Below are 6,119 nucleotides of genomic sequence, written 5' to 3' on the forward strand. Positions count from 1 at the left end.
AAATCAATGTATTGTTTTATGGTACACATTTAAATTTTGTATAAATGTAATTTTACTGTATTTAGTCTTCCATATTTATTTCCCTATTTAATCTCATGACTCCAAGGTAGATTCATGCTAAGTTTAGCTAAAGAGCATTCATTTTGTTGCTAGTTAACATTCCATTGCATAAATTTATCACAGTTCTTTGAATTATTTTATTGTTGATTGATCCTTACGTAGCTCTTAATTCTTTATTCTCACAGTGTTTTGGTGAACATTTTTCCACCTGTTTCTTGCCTCATGTATTTGAGAATTTCTTCAAGATACAATCCTAAGAATGAACTGTTGAGTAGCTGGGAGTGTACAATTTTACTAGATAATGTCAAATTATTTTCCTAGTAGCTATCATGTTTTGTGACCCAACTAACAATGTGTAAGAATATGGTATATTCCAGAACCTCATTTACACTTGATAGTATCTCTTTTTCCTCCTGCTACAGCAAGAGCTTAAAATGAAATTTACCCAGAATTCAAAACCTAAGGGCCTACAGTATTTTGCTAAGTTTAAAGACATGTATTGTTTTATCACAGCCAGTTAAGTTTCATCTTTGAAACCTCTCATATTTTTACATAGATGAGAACATTGGAAAATAGTTTGCAAAAACTTCAGTTTTTTAAAATGTTTTTGTACCATACCATAATTGGCTCTCCCATGATCAAGCACATAAAGGAAAAAAAAAAACAACGACAAAAGATTTAACACAGTGGGTTATATGGTTAGACAGTTGGAAACATATCATTGCTATATGAAGATATTGTCAAGCTGGAAGACATTCTCTATTAAAGATTAGGGATCAAGAATATAGAGATGAAATTCTTTTGCCATGACTTTGGAAACAGTATTGAGTCATGCCACAAAGCTTGATGTGAAGGATGACTTCTCTCAAACCATTTGCATTCTATGGCTCTTCAATTCCAATCACAATGACTAAAAAATTCAGATGAAATAAGTTGCACTTTCTATGGAAACTATCTGCATATATGATCTATTTATCTATATTTAATATTCTTTATAACAGAAATTCCTGTAGAGTCCAATGTTAGAGAAGTATAAAATCTTATCTCATTAGCAAAAATATATATATATATATATACACACACACATATATATATACACACACACACACACACACACACATATATATATGCTGGGGGTGAGGGTAGGCAAAGACTGTTTGGGAAGCAAGAGTCTTACAAAAATGATCAGGCCCACAAAAATTCCATTTGGGCTGCCAAATTTGCATTAGTCCCGCCCACAGTTTGAAATGTCACCCCGCCCTCTCTCTGCCATCTGCACCACCACCTACTGATTCCTATGTCTCTAGTCTTAGAGAACAGAAGCATCTGCCTATGACAGGCACATTTAGATTTGCCCCCCAAACACAGATTCAAATGAAAAATTTAAAAAATAAATTAAAGAAAAGTCAGGATATATATTTATTTTAGAGTCAGAACTGTACCATCATAGGGGTTTCAGGGTAATTTCTTTTACCCTGATTTCTTTCATTTTATAAGTATACTAAAAAGAATATTATCATGATGGATTTAAAAGTACTTTTCTGGATTAGTAACATACAATTTGTGCAAATTTCTTTACTTGTTGCTAATTAAAGAATGCAGGTGTTTTCTACTGATTACTTGCCATTTATTAGCTGACTCCTTCAATACATATTTTGGCCATATGATAACATATTTATGGTCAATAAAATGTTTTCTCTATTCCTAAAGACCATGATCTACAGTAGTAGCAATCCAAAGGAAATATAATTAGTGGCATATATGAACATTTAAAATTTTCCAGTAGCCAGGTTAAAGGGAGTAAAATTAGTGAAATTAATTTAAATATTATCTCTCAATATATTTGAGATGTTAAAATTTTAATAGGTAATCAATATAAAAATTTTATTGTGATATTTTATCTTCTTTTTGGTACTATGTTCAAAACCTAGTACATATTTTACATTTACATCATAATTCAACCTGGACTAGCTACATTTCAATTGTTCATTAGTCACATGTCATGAGTGGCTGCTGAACTAGGCAATTCAATTAGCAAACAGATGCTATACATTCATTATTCCAGCCTGAAGAAAGTAGCAAATAAAAACATTGCAATGAAGGTGTGATGCAAGTGATCAAGGGTATTTACAGAGAGACCAGCTAATTTTAAGAGAGTGGGAAGGTTTTCCAAAAAATTTTTAAGCCAGACAGAGAAGCACAGAGAGAGAGAGAATTTCCAGATCAAGTGAATAATGTGTGATACATTGAGGCTCTTAAGTAAGTCCAGGAAAGGGAAGGACATGGACTAGTTATGGCAATTGATTATATATAGAGGATGAATGTTCAAGATACAATGAAGAAAGGTACGATTACATGGTTAGGAATGAGGGCAAAATTTTAGCCAGAACATGAAGAATGAATAGTTTTAAAGATGGATGAGGATTGGGAAGAAGAGGAGGTTTCTCAGGCAAGGTAAAGCTTAAAGCTGTGAAAACAGCATGGCAACATGGGAAATATGAGGTAGTTTCTTTAGGCTGATAATTAGGGTATTTCTGGAAATGGCAGGAAATGAATCCTGAGTGCTTTGGGGGCCAGATCACAAAGGACATTGTTTGCCAGGATCAGTATTCACTTTGTGCCACAAACATGCTATTATTGAAGAAGCAAGCCAACGTCATGATTAGGTTGGCACAGTAGAGCCATCACTCTGCACTGGACAGGTCCTGTCAGTGGGCAGGAAGACTGTAGGGAAATGCCATTTAGGAGGCCCGTGATCTCTCAGAACTGCTTTATCTCTGTTATCTGAAGAATTTATGTAGTAATATTGGACTTCTTATTTGACTCCTGTGGGCTTCTCTGCTGGCTCAGACGATAAAGAATCTGCCTCCGAGGCAGGAGACCGGGTCTGATCCCTGGGTTGGGGAGATCCCCTGGTGAAGGAAATGGCGCCCAACCCAGTATTCTCGCCTGGAGAACTTCACAGAGGAGCCTGGCGGGCTACAGCCCCTGGGGTCTCACAGAGTCAGACATGACTGAGTGAGTTCCACTTTCACTTATTTTTTTGACTTGTCTGTCATTTTGGCATGTGGATCATCATGAACTTGCAGACTTTTGATTGGTGCCATGTGTCAGTTAAGCTGGGCAGCCATAAGAAAATACTATAGATTGGGCGGCTTCAAAAACATAAATTTACTTTCTTGTAGTTCTGGAGGCTGGGAGTCCAAGACCAGGGTGGCAGCATGGTTGGGCTCTGGTAAAAGCTGTCTTCCTGACCTGTAGGTGGCTCCCTTCTTGCTATGTCCTCTCATGGAAGAGAAAGAGATCTGATGTCTCTTCCTCTTCATACCCAGACACCACTCCTACTGCATAAGGGCTCTACCCTTATGAACTTGTTTAACCTTAGTCACTTCCTTAAAGGCCGTCTCCAGTACAGTCACATGGGGAGTTAAGTCTTCAGCATATGAATCTTGGGCTATAGCACAGCCCAAGTAGACAAAAACCCTTAGCCTTGGATTTTAGATACCGCCCTGTTTCCTGGCAGGGTAACAGGAAAAGTCCAAAATCAGCGTATCAGCCTCAAACCAATCTCAAATCTCTAATTTTTTTTCCTTCATAAACCTATAAAGTGGACTGTTACATTTTCTTATATACCAAGCTATCCAGTCTTATAAAACAAAGAAAATTCTTGCTTCTTCATCCCTATATTGTTGCCTTGGTAACCTAGTACTTTATGACTTTAGCCTTTGTCACTTTGCCTTTTCTCATCTTAAAATTCCAATGAAAACCAATATTTTGATAATAGAACCTAGTATCCTAGAAGCTGGACATACATGAAAACTTCTAAGTATGTTTGCAATTCATTACTTGGACCTAATTGATATTTAGGTTCTGACTAGGTCTTGATAAACTGTATGAATTCTTCAAGGTCTGTTTTATTTGCCATCTACTAAATATTTTTCACATTTCATTCATTGGAAATGACTTCTCTTTCATTTGAACTCTACATAACTTACTGGTATATTTTAAATAATAAAAGCTTTCATCGTCTAAGTTTGTCTTATATTTTCTACAACAGGACTGCAATTTGCAATTGATACACTATAGTGTGGTTGGCAGTGAAAAGAATTGCAAAGGGAAAGCTTTGGCATTATGGTAGTAAAAATATGTATGTTTGCCCTCCTTTGATAGTGGTCATAAAGGAGCTTGCTGAAAGGACATTTGATCAAAGAACTGAATGAAGTAAATGAGCAAGCTAAGGGACCACTAAAAGTCAAACCCATAGAATGGGTTCTTAGACCCTAATATCTTGTCTTGACAAAGGAATAATCATGAGGTTACTGAGGCTACAGCAGGGTTAGCAGTAGTTGGTGAGTGCATCAGAAAGGTACTAAGGACCAGATGAAGAGTAGCCTCCTAGACCACAGTGAGAAATTTGGACATTATATTGTGAGCACATTGTGAAATTATTGTAGGGCTTAAGCCAAGAGACATAATATGACATATCTTGAAAATATCATATTGACAGATGTGTGTGTGTGCAGAATAGACTTAAAGTAGGCAAAACTAGCATCAGGAAAAACAGTTAAGACATTATCAGGCAATAGATGATAGTGGCTTAGATTCAAGTGGGAGCAGAAGACATGGGTGGGAAGCAATCAGATTTTGAGTGTGCTTTAAATTCAGAGATGGTCAAACCTGGTGATGGACTTGAAATTAAGTATTAGTTAAAAGGTGGAGTCAAGAATGAGGTTGAAGACTTTCAACTGAACAAGTGAGTAAGGTGAATATTTACTGAGATAGAAAAAGCAAGAAGAATAAATGCAAGGGTAAGGAATATGATTTCCATTTTAGGTATGCTATTTGAGGGGGCATGTTAGTTTCAAGATTTCAATTTGTCATGCAAATGGCAATGCTGAGTAGACAATTTGGTATGCATGTTAGAGTTCAAAAGTGAGGTCTGGACTGCAGATAGACATTTTTGAGATTTGGACTATGGATAGACATTTGTGGCAAAGAGGTAGCCGCAGATTTATACACTGTTCAGAGGATCCTTACTGGCTTCCACTGTGGGTCGGTTGGTCTCACCATGTTTCTAGTGAGATGGGCTCTGATTCTTTGTTGCACCCTGCTGACACTCTCTAAAGCTTTGCATTTCAAGCATTTGTACTTGCTTGTGGAAAACCTCTGTTTGGGCCTTTCACACCCACCTTCCATTCCCCTGGGGTACCTCCATCGAGACCCCTCCCTTCCTTCTATGCTTGGGATGGATCACATAGGAAAATTCTCCAATTATCTTTCAACCTTTTCCATGACTGCCCAGAAAAGTGAGCTATTGACTTCAAATATTTTCCATTTCCTCCGATACTTGTCTTGATATATCACAGTGTTTTTCAAACTCATACAGTCTCATGGAGAATAGGAAAATATTTTTCTTTGTCTCTCTTGTAATTTCTCCTTGCTGCATACCTTCAAATCCTCTTTAAAACATTTCCTTCCACAAATGGCACTTCACTTTCTTGATGTTTCTCTATCTCACAAGAGATCTAACACTCCAGCTGAGAGGGCTGAAATCTTAGTATGCTTACAGACACTTAAAGAATGTAGAAAATCAGGACTTCCCTGATGGCCCAGTGGCTAAGACTCTGCTCCCAATCCTGGGGGCTGGGTTCGATCCCTGGTCAGCTAACTAGATCCCACATGCTGCAATCTGACACAAATAAATAAAATCAATATTCTTAAGAAAAGAACATATAAAATCCCTTTCTTTGTCAAACGCTTGGAAAAAAGAACATATAAAATCCCTTTCTTTGTCAAAACACTTGGAGATTAGACAGTTGCTTACAAGACAAATACCCCCACAAACTACTTTTGTTCTTAAAAGCTGAGCAGTATGTCTTTCTCTTTCCTTAACAACCCTAATTCCTCACCCCCTCTACCCTCCTTGCCCCAACCAACACACACAAAAATAGCTGATGAGGAGATTACAGAGGACGGAAAGGTAAAAGAAAAAAGCACTGTAACATATTTTAAAGGATTTGGCATATATCATATTGAGTGTGTATGAAATTTTTTCAAAT

The sequence above is a fragment of the Odocoileus virginianus genome, chromosome 1, assembly GCF_023699985.2.
Source record: "Odocoileus virginianus isolate 20LAN1187 ecotype Illinois chromosome 1, Ovbor_1.2, whole genome shotgun sequence".
Classification (NCBI taxonomy): domain Eukaryota; kingdom Metazoa; phylum Chordata; class Mammalia; order Artiodactyla; family Cervidae; genus Odocoileus; species Odocoileus virginianus.